The sequence below is a fragment of the Cylas formicarius genome, unplaced genomic scaffold (assembly GCF_029955315.1).
Source record: "Cylas formicarius isolate icCylForm1 unplaced genomic scaffold, icCylForm1.1 PGA_scaffold_5__7_contigs__length_24384050, whole genome shotgun sequence".
NCBI lineage: Eukaryota > Metazoa > Arthropoda > Insecta > Coleoptera > Brentidae > Cylas > Cylas formicarius.
In genome coordinates, this window is record NW_026844341.1 from 3,783,574 (window position 1) to 3,798,129 (window position 14,556).

At 35.2% G+C, this 14,556-nt stretch overlaps 1 protein-coding gene and 1 long non-coding RNA gene across 3 annotated transcripts in view; one reads left to right on the forward strand and one right to left on the reverse strand.

Moving 5' to 3' along the window:
* The window catches only part of LOC132702139 (chondroitin sulfate N-acetylgalactosaminyltransferase 1), a 464,298-nt gene that overhangs the window by 27,858 nt on the left and 421,884 nt on the right, over window positions 1–14,556 (reverse strand). The gene's annotated exons all lie outside the window — the stretch shown is intronic.
* Window positions 12,318–13,868, forward strand: LOC132702430 (uncharacterized). The gene is made up of 3 exons (XR_009618883.1): window positions 12,318–12,939; window positions 13,268–13,405; window positions 13,463–13,868. It is a non-coding gene; the product is annotated as an uncharacterized LOC132702430 (long non-coding RNA).

The following is a 14,556-nucleotide window of genomic DNA, read 5'->3' on the forward strand; positions in this document are numbered from 1 at the left end:
ACCTGCAATTTCCATACCCGCAAGCAGAGTACAAAATACGCGTTAGGGTTCAACAGAGGCTTCAACGTATGCCTGCCAATCCACGTTCAATGTACAGAATAGTAATCACTGTGCTGCAGAATTAGTAGAGATATGTATGCTTGGGGACAACCCCACTCCTCTCCCTTTTGTGGGCGTGTCCTCCTTACCCACGACTCTTTAGCTCCTCCCCCTTTACCCATAATCCCTTGAAACTGGCCCCCATTGGATAAGCAAGCAGCAATGGGGTTTAATCAATCTCCCCACCTCTAGTTTGCGATGGCGGCGAAGCCAATCAGAGCTCAGATATTTTCCCACCCCTAAGAAAAGCAATGGAGACTTGATCATATTGTTCGCGTGACCATCTGCACCCTCTAGCGGTTCGAATGTAAACTAGTGTCCCCTCTTGGAATAAGTTTTTCTTTAATAAGGTAACCCACCTAGTGAATATTGACCATAACATTTATTTTAAAAACATATAGTTCTGCGAATGTGTACCCAGGCGGGTACAAACTGTACTTTTATTGCGCACAAAGGACAGGGGAAATAAAGACGAAAAGTATTGGATTTCTTTTCTCGGAACTGGAAGCTGGCAGGCACCACCAATAATATCTGCAAAACAAAAACCTGGTTAAAATTTTCATTAATAAGGTAGGATATTAGAAACCATATACATTATTAATTTACTAAGCCATCTACCGTGCGTTAACTTCATACATATTTCCGCATGCTTCTGTTTTAAGGTATCGTGAGATATTTGACTACTTATCTGGGAAAAGTTCATATGTCGAAAATATTATGTGTATGTGGCCGTGGTAGGCTTTCTTTGCTATTATAATTTTATTTTTATTATTTAATATTTACAAAATTAATTTATCTATCTTATTGATAATTTTGATTTTCTTTGCTATTTTATTATTTGTTTTTATTATTTAATATTTTCAAAATTAATTTATCTATCTTATTGATGATATAAGATATCGCAGTCAACTTTACTATTTCATCAATTTCTTTTATTTATTGCTGATCTTTGAGGATAGTGTACATACTTTTTTTTTCGTAACTTATATGTATCTACCCTTTAATTTCCTATCAAGCCATAAAGCAAACTCGAAAGGCATCTTAACTAAAAAGTCATATACTTTAAAGCTGCTGCTACTACTACATGAAAGTGTGTTTCTATGGCAATTTCAACAACAATGAAATCTGGACGCTTATACTAAATACTGTAATACTCTTCTCTGCTAACGCTCTAGGAGACGCTATTTGAACCCTGTTCAAAGAAAAACTTCTACAGCCCAAATAACCTCTCTGAACCACACTTAAGCACATCACTCTTTCACTGTCTTGCAGCCTTTAGATTAATATTCCGTACTAACTACGAATGCCATACACGAAACGTTCTCTTTCTAATTTTTTTCTATGCGCTACATTAACGAACAGGATCTAAACTTTTCTGTCTGTGTATTTTGTTAGCCACCTTAAAAAAAAATAAAAAAAGGTATGCGAACCTAGAGGATATTTTCCATATTTTTCACAAATGGTGACAACAATTAATGCAAGTATTATTTTTAATAATAATCCATCTTTCGCTATGACACGAAAACATCGATTTTTTAATTCTAACTTTTCTCATAGAGCTTCCCTTTAGTCTCTATCTGTTCTTTAACTAAATCCCCGCCTTTTTGAAAAACCAACCTCTAAAAATAGTTAATTTTCTCTAATTTAAATTTGTACGTTTTACGCAATATGTGTGAATATTTTTGCTAGAGCATTTAGTTACTTAGTACATGTCCTAATCAATATTTTAAAAATATGATTCTAATGATACGTGTTTACGATTTGAAGATAACGAAACATTCCCCAGTTTTATAAATGAGAGCTCACCGTCAAACTACCAAACATCACAGTACAAGCTACCGTACTACGCCCCCCTGGACAAAATCAGGTTAGTCAGCGTCATCAATTCTACCTGCGTTAACGAATAGCGTATTTTTAATTAAGGTTTAATACGCAGAAAGTTTAAGTAACAAATAATTGCAATGAAACTCACTAACATCATAAATTATTTTAAAAAAATTAGAACAGTTGGAATTTACTGGAGTAACCAATTTGGCACTAAAAATGGAAATTTTCGATACTCTACTTGGTGCCTACAATAAATTTTACTATTATTTTTAATGCAGAGACACAACGATTTTCTAGTTTTGAATTTGATCAGGGGTATATGACCATAGTTTACGCCGACTCTAAAAGGCATGCAGTCTATTGTTTTTGAACGCCCCATTTTGTGTATTATGTTCAAAACAGAGACTCTCTGGGCTTACGACTACAGCTACCAGCTACTACTTTCAATAATATTAACACAAAAAAAGTAGGTGGCATTTCTATAATACGTGCAAAGTTTATGTGAAACTGACTGGAAGACAGAGTAATGCACCAATATGTTACTAAACATATTTCGATAGAATTCCGTAAGAGCTTACCTCCAAGTTTCCTCATTTAGTCAGTCAAAGCATCAAATGGGAAATTCCAATCCAACATATGTAGTGGTGGAAATATATTAATCGCCTACGTTACCGATGGTACCCGACTGAAGCTTCTGCGTCTTCTTTACCCCACATGCCTACTTAAAAAGATACTGGTCTAAGTCTCAATATTCCTGTTAAAAAAAAGAGAGGTTCTATATTGCCATAAATATGTGTTTTCAAAATTTTACCTGAATGGTTCGAGATTCCTTATATATGCAGTGTTGGCAGCAATGTGGCGACGACTACGCTGAAACTTTGCATATCTCGTGTCCCCATGACTGGTCTGTTTCATATATCAAACCTCACCTCGCACGGGTTTGAACCTCCTTTAAAAAAAAAAACAGGCAAGACTTATACTTATCATATCAAAGTAATACGAGGAACTTATATTTTATGCCAAAACTTATTTCATCACCTCCAAAGGGGAGTAGGGGTTTCTAAAGTATGGTAGGTACATCTCTTTCATTTTTTAATTAAAAAAGTGACACAATTACGCGACGTAACTCGATCCGGATCGTTAACGCGTCTCAAGATGGGGGTTTAGAGATGCTGAGGTCATTAAATTGATTCACTAATACCAGTACACACTGAAACCCCTTATTTCCAAAATAAAAAATTGTTAACTGTTAACACAACAAAAAAACTATTTTCTCACCAATTATATTTCTGGGTCGTTTTCAGAATTTGTCCAACGTAGAATCCCAAGAGGATAGGGCCGCAATTTCGAAAAATGTTCATGTCTCCCCACTATGCATTTGTACAAGAAGCAGGGCCGGATTAACAGCAATTATATTCTTGTCAGTCAACATACAGCCGCCGATTGAATTCTCGGATTCTGCTTTACTAGTTGCCATGGTCTGTCAAATATGTTACTTAAAAATTGTATATTTTTTTTACAAATAATATACCTTTCCTAAAATAATTCCGCCTTTGTCAAGTTGGACACGGGCACGTCTGTCCGCTTTGAAAAGCGCAGGCGTATGTATCTTCCAAAATGATCCAAGCAGGCTCGGATTGCCAGCAAATACACAACTCGCCGATTCAATTCTGAGATGTTGCTTCACGAGTTACCATGATCTGTCAAATATTTCAATTAAAAAAAAATCTATTATTTAGCAACAATATACCTTTTTAAAAATAATTTCGTCTTTTTTCAAGTTCAACAGGACACGTGTGTTCGTTTCAGTTGGACAAGGGCACGTCTGTCCGCTTTGAAAAGCGCGGCGTATGTATCTTCCAAAATGATCCAAATTGTTAACCTTTTTTTGATTCCTCGTTCCCCGATTCAATTCTGAGATGTTGCTTCACGAGTTACCATGATCTGTCAAATATTTTAATTAAAAAAAATCTGTTATTTAGCAACAATATACCTTTTTAAAAATAATTTCGTCTTTTTCAAGTTCAACAGGACACGTGTGTTCGTTTCGAAAGGTTTCGTAGTCTGTAGCTCTGTCGAATTCTCCAAAATTCGTTAAACCTTCAGATATTTTCAAAATTTGTCCAACGCAGACTTCCACTCACGCAGTTTCGAAAACTTTCTGGTCTCCCCGCCATGCATTTGTACACGAAGCCGTTCTGGACTATCAGCAAACAGCACATCCGTCATTTTTCTTCTCGGATTCCGCTTGACGAGTTACATCGATCTGTCAAATATTTAATGTAAAACAATCTTATCTATTACTTTTACCCAATATTAAGTACCTATTCAAAATTAGTAGCGCCTTTTCGAGTTCGAAAGGTTTCGTAGCCTATAGCCCTGCCGAAATGGCATTGCATTTGTTGCATTTGTACACGAAGCAGGGTCGGATTGTAAGCAAACAGCACCCCCGGTCACTTTTCTTCTCGGATTCTGCTTGACGAGTTACATCGATCTGTGGAGTATTTAGCGTAAAAAAAATTATCTATTACTTTTACCAAAAATGAGGTACCTTTTTTCTTTAAAACAGTTCGTCCTTTTCGAGTTCGAAAGGTTTCGTAGCCTATAGCCCTGCCGATATGTCATTGCATTTGTACACGAAGCAGGGTCGGATTGTCAGCAAACACCACAAGCGTCACTTTTCTTTTCGGTTTCTGCTTGACGAATTACATCGATCGGTCAAATATTTAATATAAAAAATATCTATTTTACCAAATATACGTACTCTTCTAAGATAAATTAGCTCTTTTCGAGTTTAAGAGGACACGTATGTCAACTGTAGGATGTTTTATTATTATATTTTCCAGTGTCTATAAATTAATAAACAACAGAAGCTTCGGAATACAAAAATTTCAACATGAGTTTTTTTTTCTTGAAACTTAAAAGTTCTAACCCCTAAAACCATATTTTTAATACGCTGGCGGACGTATAACAATCCCCTATTCCGAACTTAACTCAATACATGCAAAAAAAAAAAAACTAGCGAATGTTATTTATTATCTCCCGATGGGTGGATGATTGAGAAACGTTTAAATAAATCTACCTTTCTGTCTCTCTTTTTCTATATAGGTCACTCATTCTCTCTATCTATTACTTTCCACAATCCGAATTTACACTTGGCCCCCCAAAAATCTTGTAAAATTTTATCTGCTTAACTTCTTCGCGTTGTTCATATGGCTGAATTTTTTGGGAGATATATCGTGCGTTATTTCTATTAAAATTCTGTTTCCTTTTTACCTACTTCAAAAACGTAAGCGAGCATTTTTGGTTGTTTTATTAAACAAAAATTGATACTAACCAAGATCCGTATCTCCGACCTCAGCCTCCTTTGATCACTCCCCAATTTTTTTTAATTAAGTATAGAAACCTCGTCGAACATATACATAATACTAGGTCAAAATGTTACGCGGTTACTCATTAAAGTCGCAATTCCGAAAGCTTCTTACCTATCTTTTTCCAGTCTTTTTTGTTTTATTTATCCGTATATGAAACACACATTGAACACAAAACTTAAACTCGTTGGCGATATTGCATTAAGCAACAAACGCGTATAACAGAAACGAACCCTTAACACAAACGCTTCTTTAAACTTCGACTGACACGTGAAACAACCCGCATTCCTACGAAAGGCAGGTAAACCAAGCAGGTCAAATTTTAAGCTACCCTCCAGTGTCGTCGTAGGTTGGGGCATAGTAAATAGCGAATACAACAAAGCGGTAATTTATAATAATTTAATTTGCATTTTATTTAACTTAAGTTGTTTTGTAGAAAATGAGACATTTCTACAATTAATCAATATACTACGAGTACTTTTCCGCTTAATTACTATTTTTGAGAAACAAAAGGAAACGTTAGATTCCATTCAAACTTTTTTGGTTTTCATGACATCTCGCGTTTATTTAGAAGCTAATGGCCTGTGGCCTTAACCAGACGTTTCCAAAGCCTGGTTTGATATTATGTATATAAATCTTAACAAACACGAAAAATAGAGTTATATTGCCACCGAAAATCTGAATTTATGTTTAAAAATGTAACTTCCCGTATTTAAACTATTGCCTGCATTGGCGCCTATATTTTATAGTTTTTTTTTTGTATCCTATTTTTTTTGTTTTGCTTGCAAATGTGTGTCCATTTTTCGGGTACTGAATTTTTTTTTCTCAAATTATTACAAATTACTCAAAACGGAGTTAAAAAGAGACGAGGAGAAAAGGGTAGAACCCTTATTTCTCCGACACTGACCTCCGATGTTTATAAAAATTGACGCCTTGACACCCTCCCCGTGAATATTTTACAAAGGATTTTTAAAATTTAACTTCCAAATAACGCATACTCTCGCCTAGTGTCACAGTTTTGGGCCCCATTTTGCTATGGTTAGACAGGTTTATTCTTGTACATTGTCGGGACAAAAGAAGCATCTCCTTCATCCAAATTGACTTTTTCATACCTAATATAACAGCTGCCGGGCATCATCTCGCCTTAATTGTTTCTATTGAATTAATTTTAGTTACAAAAAATTAGATGATCGTCAAAATTGGCATAAAAAGATCATCAAGATTTAATTAAAACAAGAATATGCACAAAAGAAAAGAGATAAACTCCGACACGGGAAACAAGGAAATATCGCTGAAACGGCAACTGATCTAGCGCGCGCCTTTTTTAAAAATAATAATTTTTCAAAAGAATTCTAGGCTAAGCTAAATACCTGGTGCAACAAAATATTGAAGGATCTTCATGATCCTACCTGTGAGCGAGTAGAAAATTATTTGCAAAGAGGATAAAGGTATATCTTAATATAAATAGTTTCACTATTGATAATATGTCCCCTTTTAAAATGGAGCATTATTTGATACGTACTTTTTTCTTGTCAGAGCTTGTCTAAAAAAAAAAATCGGGATGGATGGAGGTTCTCCGTCAGGTTTTTTTCCTGTCGAAACAAGTATGTGCGGCGTTCGCTTTGGATCTGGGGAATGGGTGGGGTTATACATATATAAGCTATAAGAAATTTTAATTTTTTATTCAGTTTCCACTCATACAATTTCGTGATAAGTGCAGAGTGAGAAAAATGTCCGAAGTCGAAAATTATCCAACGCAAGCATTGGAATCGTGGGGAAGATTTGTGGTCAATGCGGAAATAATCCGCGAACAAAAATACATTTACGAGGCAGCAATTACGCTGCCGGAATTCGGACTAGAAATTACCTCAGGTCTTAGCCCAGCAAGAATCTTCGCTCCGGCAGTGAAAGTGAGCTTTATTCCCTACGTTTTGGCGGAGAAAAGAAGCATTTCGTTCGACGAGATAGACTTCACAGAATTAATACAACAGCTTCCATTGTTATTGTTAGCAGGCCCGACTGGTAAAGTTATGTATTTAACCTGCTTCAAACTCAGCTGTCTACAATGTGATGGTGAAGTCTTGGTCAAGATTGAAAATAGCGAGGGTATACTCTATATTTCGAAAGACTGGGTACAGGAATTAATTACCATAAGCAAATTGGTATTTAAAAGAATACGAGTACTGTCTCGTTTGAACTTTTACGAGTACTACGATAGAATATTGTATTTGACTATACATGAAAATTTACTGGAAGACGCCAAAATCTTTCCGCATATAGAATATTTATGTTCTACAGAAGAGAGTGAGCAGAGCTACTGCATGGAGGACTACATGCGTTTTGGAAAAATGCAGATAAAACAAGATATCAACAAAAGGATAGCATGGGACATACCTGTGTTTTAATAGAAATTTACCTGTAAACTAATAATAATAAATGTATTTTTAAAATTCAGTGTGTGTGTATGTTTTATCCTTACCCCCATAAAAAAAAGTAAAAAAAAAAACAAGTAATTGCGTAAAATAACTTTATTAAAGAAAAAAAAAATAACAACAAAATATAACCAAACAAAACATAGTACCACCGGAATGAAACCATCAGAAATTACCCCCAACAACGGAGATTCTCGCATATAATTTACCAAAAAAAATTTGCAGTGCAAAAGTCAATCGACTATTTGGTAGTACGGTTTTTGTAATTCGACTTCATAAAACGAAGCTTTGATTTAACGCCCCTCCATATCTTCCAAAATATACGTAAGAGGGAAGGAACCACTTACTTTAACAATCTTGAAATTTTCGGGGTGTCCAATTAATTTCATAACTTTTGTCAAAAACCGATTTTGTGCCACTTATGCTCACTGCATCGCCAGCTTTGAACTTTGACTTTTGCACTGCAAATTTTTTTTGGTAAATTATATGCGAGAATCTCCGTTGTTGGGGGTAATTTTTGATGGTTTCATTCCGGTGGTACTATATTTTGTTTGGTTATATTTTGTTGTTATTTTTTTTTTCTTTAATAAAGTTATTTTACGCAATTACTTGTTTTTTTTTTACTTTTTTTTATGGGGGTAAGGATAAAACATACACACACACTGAATTTTAAAAATACATTTATTATTATTAGTTTACAGGTAAATTTCTATTAAAACACAGGTATGTCCCATGCTATCCTTTTGTTGATATCTTGTTTTATCTGCATTTTTCCAAAACGCATGTAGTCCTCCATGCAGTAGCTCTGCTCACTCTCTTCTGTAGAACATAAATATTCTATATGCGGAAAGATTTTGGCGTCTTCCAGTAAATTTTCATGTATAGTCAAATACAATATTCTATCGTAGTACTCGTAAAAGTTCAAACGAGACAGTACTCGTATTCTTTTAAATACCAATTTGCTTATGGTAATTAATTCCTGTACCCAGTCTTTCGAAATATAGAGTATACCCTCGCTATTTTCAATCTTGACCAAGAATTCACCATCACATTGTAGACAGCTGAGTTTGAAGCAGGTTAAATACATAACTTTACCAGTCGGGCCTGCTAACAATAACAATGGAAGCTGTTGTATTAATTCTGTGAAGTCTATCTCGTCGAACGAAATGCTTCTTTTCTCCGCCAAAACGTAGGGAATAAAGCTCACTTTCACTGCCGGAGCGAAGATTCTTGCTGGGCTAAGACCTGAGGTAATTTCTAGTCCGAATTCCGGCAGCGTAATTGCTGCCTCGTAAATGTATTTTTGTTCGCGGATTATTTCCGCATTGACCACAAATCTTCCCCACGAATCCAATGCTTGCGTTGGATAATTTTCGACTTCGGACATTTTTCTCACTCTGCACTTATCACGAAATTGTATGAGTGGAAACTGAATAAAAAATTAAAATTTCTTATAGCTTATATATGTATAACCCCACCCATTCCCCAGATCCAAAGCGAACGCCGCACATACTTGTTTCGACAGGAAAAAAACCTGACGGAGAACCTCCATCCATCCCGATTTTTTTTTTTAGACAAGCTCTGACAAGAAAAAAGTACGTATCAAATAATGCGCCATTTTAAAAGGGGACATATTATCAATAGTGAAACTATTTATATTAAGATATACCTTTATCCTCTTTGCAAATAATTTTCTACTCGCTCACAGGTAGGATCATGAAGATCCTTCAATATTTTGTTGCACCAGGTATTTAGCTTAGCCTAGAATTCTTTTGAAAAATTATTATTTTTAAAAAAGGCGCGCGCTAGATCAGTTGCCGTTTCAGCGATATTTCCTTGTTTCCCGTGTCGGAGTTTATCTCTTTTCTTTTGTGCATATTCTTGTTTTAATTAAATCTTGATGATCTTTTTATGCCAATTTTGACGATCATCTAATTTTTTGTAACTAAAATTAATTCAATAGAAACAATTAAGGCGAGATGATGCCCGGCAGCTGTTATATTAGGTATGAAAAAGTCAATTTGGATGAAGGAGATGCTTCTTTTGTCCCGACAATGTACAAGAATAAACCTGTCTAACCATAGCAAAATGGGGCCCAAAACTGTGACACTAGGCGAGAGTATGCGTTATTTGGAAGTTAAATTTTAAAAATCCTTTGTAAAATATTCACGGGGAGGGTGTCAAGGCGTCAATTTTTATAAACATCGGAGGTCAGTGTCGGAGAAATAAGGGTTCTACCCTTTTCTCCTCGTCTCTTTTTAACTCCGTTTTGAGTAATTTGTAATAATTTGAGAAAAAAAAATTCAGTACCCGAAAAATGGACACACATTTGCAAGCAAAACAAAAAAAATAGGATACAAAAAAAAAACTATAAAATATAGGCGCCAATGCAGGCAATAGTTTAAATACGGGAAGTTACATTTTTAAACATAAATTCAGATTTTCGGTGGCAATATAACTCTATTTTTCGTGTTTGTTAAGATTTATATACATAATATCAAACCAGGCTTTGGAAACGTCTGGTTAAGGCCACAGGCCATTAGCTTCTAAATAAACGCGAGATGTCATGAAAACCAAAAAAGTTTGAATGGAATCTAACGTTTCCTTTTGTTTCTCAAAAATAGTAATTAAGCGGAAAAGTACTCGTAGTATATTGATTAATTGTAGAAATGTCTCATTTTCTACAAAACAACTTAAGTTAAATAAAATGCAAATTAAATTATTATAAATTACCGCTTTGTTGTATTCGCTATTTACTATGCCCCAACTTACGACGACACTGGAGGGTAGCTTAAAATTTGACCTGCTTAGTTTACCTGCCTTTCGTAGGAATGCGGGTTGTTTCACGTGTCAGTCGAAGTTTAAAGAAGCGTTTGTGTTAAGGGTTCGTTTCTGTTATACGCGTTTGTTGCTTAATGCAATATCGCCAACGAGTTTAAGTTTTGTGTTCAATGTGTGTTTCATATACGGATAAATAAAACAAAAAAGACTGGAAAAAGATAGGTAAGAAGCTTTCGGAATTGCGACTTTAATGAGTAACCGCGTAACATTTTGACCTAGTATTATGTATATGTTCGACGAGGTTTCTATACTTAATTAAAAAAAATTGGGGAGTGATCAAAGGAGGCTGAGGTCGGAGATACGGATCTTGGTTAGTATCAATTTTTGTTTAATAAAACAACCAAAAATGCTCGCTTACGTTTTTGAAGTAGGTAAAAAGGAAACAGAATTTTAATAGAAATAACGCACGATATATCTCCCAAAAAATTCAGCCATATGAACAACGCGAAGAAGTTAAGCAGATAAAATTTTACAAGATTTTTGGGGGGCCAAGTGTAAATTCGGATTGTGGAAAGTAATAGATAGAGAGAATGAGTGACCTATATAGAAAAAGAGAGACAGAAAGGTAGATTTATTTAAACGTTTCTCAATCATCCACCCATCGGGAGATAATAAATAACATTCGCTAGTTTTTTTTTTTTTGCATGTATTGAGTTAAGTTCGGAATAGGGGATTGTTATACGTCCGCCAGCGTATTAAAAATATGGTTTTAGGGGTTAGAACTTTTAAGTTTCAAGAAAAAAAAACTCATGTTGAAATTTTTGTATTCCGAAGCTTCTGTTGTTTATTAATTTATAGACACTGGAAAATATAATAATAAAACATCCTACAGTTGACATACGTGTCCTCTTAAACTCGAAAAGAGCTAATTTATCTTAGAAGAGTACGTATATTTGGTAAAATAGATATTTTTTATATTAAATATTTGACCGATCGATGTAATTCGTCAAGCAGAAACCGAAAAGAAAAGTGACGCTTGTGGTGTTTGCTGACAATCCGACCCTGCTTCGTGTACAAATGCAATGACATATCGGCAGGGCTATAGGCTACGAAACCTTTCGAACTCGAAAAGGACGAACTGTTTTAAAGAAAAAAGGTACCTCATTTTTGGTAAAAGTAATAGATAATTTTTTTTACGCTAAATACTCCACAGATCGATGTAACTCGTCAAGCAGAATCCGAGAAGAAAAGTGACCGGGGGTGCTGTTTGCTTACAATCCGACCCTGCTTCGTGTACAAATGCAACAAATGCAATGCCATTTCGGCAGGGCTATAGGCTACGAAACCTTTCGAACTCGAAAAGGCGCTACTAATTTTGAATAGGTACTTAATATTGGGTAAAAGTAATAGATAAGATTGTTTTACATTAAATATTTGACAGATCGATGTAACTCGTCAAGCGGAATCCGAGAAGAAAAATGACGGATGTGCTGTTTGCTGATAGTCCAGAACGGCTTCGTGTACAAATGCATGGCGGGGAGACCAGAAAGTTTTCGAAACTGCGTGAGTGGAAGTCTGCGTTGGACAAATTTTGAAAATATCTGAAGGTTTAACGAATTTTGGAGAATTCGACAGAGCTACAGACTACGAAACCTTTCGAAACGAACACACGTGTCCTGTTGAACTTGAAAAAGACGAAATTATTTTTAAAAAGGTATATTGTTGCTAAATAATAGATTTTTTTTAATTAAAATATTTGACAGATCATGGTAACTCGTGAAGCAACATCTCAGAATTGAATCGGGGAACGAGGAATCAAAAAAAGGTTAACAATTTGGATCATTTTGGAAGATACATACGCCGCGCTTTTCAAAGCGGACAGACGTGCCCTTGTCCAACTGAAACGAACACACGTGTCCTGTTGAACTTGAAAAAAGACGAAATTATTTTTAAAAAGGTATATTGTTGCTAAATAATAGATTTTTTTTTAATTGAAATATTTGACAGATCATGGTAACTCGTGAAGCAACATCTCAGAATTGAATCGGCGAGTTGTGTATTTGCTGGCAATCCGAGCCTGCTTGGATCATTTTGGAAGATACATACGCCTGCGCTTTTCAAAGCGGACAGACGTGCCCGTGTCCAACTTGACAAAGGCGGAATTATTTTAGGAAAGGTATATTATTTGTAAAAAAAATATACAATTTTTAAGTAACATATTTGACAGACCATGGCAACTAGTAAAGCAGAATCCGAGAATTCAATCGGCGGCTGTATGTTGACTGACAAGAATATAATTGCTGTTAATCCGGCCCTGCTTCTTGTACAAATGCATAGTGGGGAGACATGAACATTTTTCGAAATTGCGGCCCTATCCTCTTGGGATTCTACGTTGGACAAATTCTGAAAACGACCCAGAAATATAATTGGTGAGAAAATAGTTTTTTTGTTGTGTTAACAGTTAACAATTTTTTATTTTGGAAATAAGGGGTTTCAGTGTGTACTGGTATTAGTGAATCAATTTAATGACCTCAGCATCTCTAAACCCCCATCTTGAGACGCGTTAACGATCCGGATCGAGTTACGTCGCGTAATTGTGTCACTTTTTTAATTAAAAAATGAAAGAGATGTACCTACCATACTTTAGAAACCCCTACTCCCCTTTGGAGGTGATGAAATAAGTTTTGGCATAAAATATAAGTTCCTCGTATTACTTTGATATGATAAGTATAAGTCTTGCCTGTTTTTTTTTTAAAGGAGGTTCAAACCCGTGCGAGGTGAGGTTTGATATATGAAACAGACCAGTCATGGGGACACGAGATATGCAAAGTTTCAGCGTAGTCGTCGCCACATTGCTGCCAACACTGCATATATAAGGAATCACGAACCATTCAGGTAAAATTTTGAAAACACATATTTATGGCAATATAGAACCTCTCTTTTTTTTAACAGGAATATTGAGACTTAGACCAGTATCTTTTTAAGTAGGCATGTGGGGTAAAGAAGACGCAGAAGCTTCAGTCGGGTACCATCGGTAACGTAGGCGATTAATATATTTCCACCACTACATATGTTGGATTGGAATTTCCCATTTGATGCTTTGACTGACTAAATGAGGAAACTTGGAGGTAAGCTCTTACGGAATTCTATCGAAATATGTTTAGTAACATATTGGTGCATTACTCTGTCTTCCAGTCAGTTTCACATAAACTTTGCACGTATTATAGAAATGCCACCTACTTTTTTTGTGTTAATATTATTGAAAGTAGTAGCTGGTAGCTGTAGTCGTAAGCCCAGAGAGTCTCTGTTTTGAACATAATACACAAAATGGGGCGTTCAAAAACAATAGACTGCATGCCTTTTAGAGTCGGCGTAAACTATGGTCATATACCCCTGATCAAATTCAAAACTAGAAAATCGTTGTGTCTCTGCATTAAAAATAATAGTAAAATTTATTGTAGGCACCAAGTAGAGTATCGAAAATTTCCATTTTTAGTGCCAAATTGGTTACTCCAGTAAATTCCAACTGTTCTAATTTTTTTAAAATAATTTATGATGTTAGTGAGTTTCATTGCAATTATTTGTTACTTAAACTTTCTGCGTATTAAACCTTAATTAAAAATACGCTATTCGTTAACGCAGGTAGAATTGATGACGCTGACTAACCTGATTTTGTCCAGGGGGGCGTAGTACGGTAGCTTGTACTGTGATGTTTGGTAGTTTGACGGTGAGCTCTCATTTATAAAACTGGGGAATGTTTCGTTATCTTCAAATCGTAAACACGTATCATTAGAATCATATTTTTAAAATATTGATTAGGACATGTACTAAGTAACTAAATGCTCTAGCAAAAATATTCACACATATTGCGTAAAACGTACAAATTTAAATTAGAGAAAATTAACTATTTTTAGAGGTTGGTTTTTCAAAAAGGCGGGGATTTAGTTAAAGAACAGATAGAGACTAAAGGGAAGCTCTATGAGAAAAGTTAGAATTAAAAAATCGATGTTTTCGTGTCATAGCGAAAGATGGATTATTATTAAAAA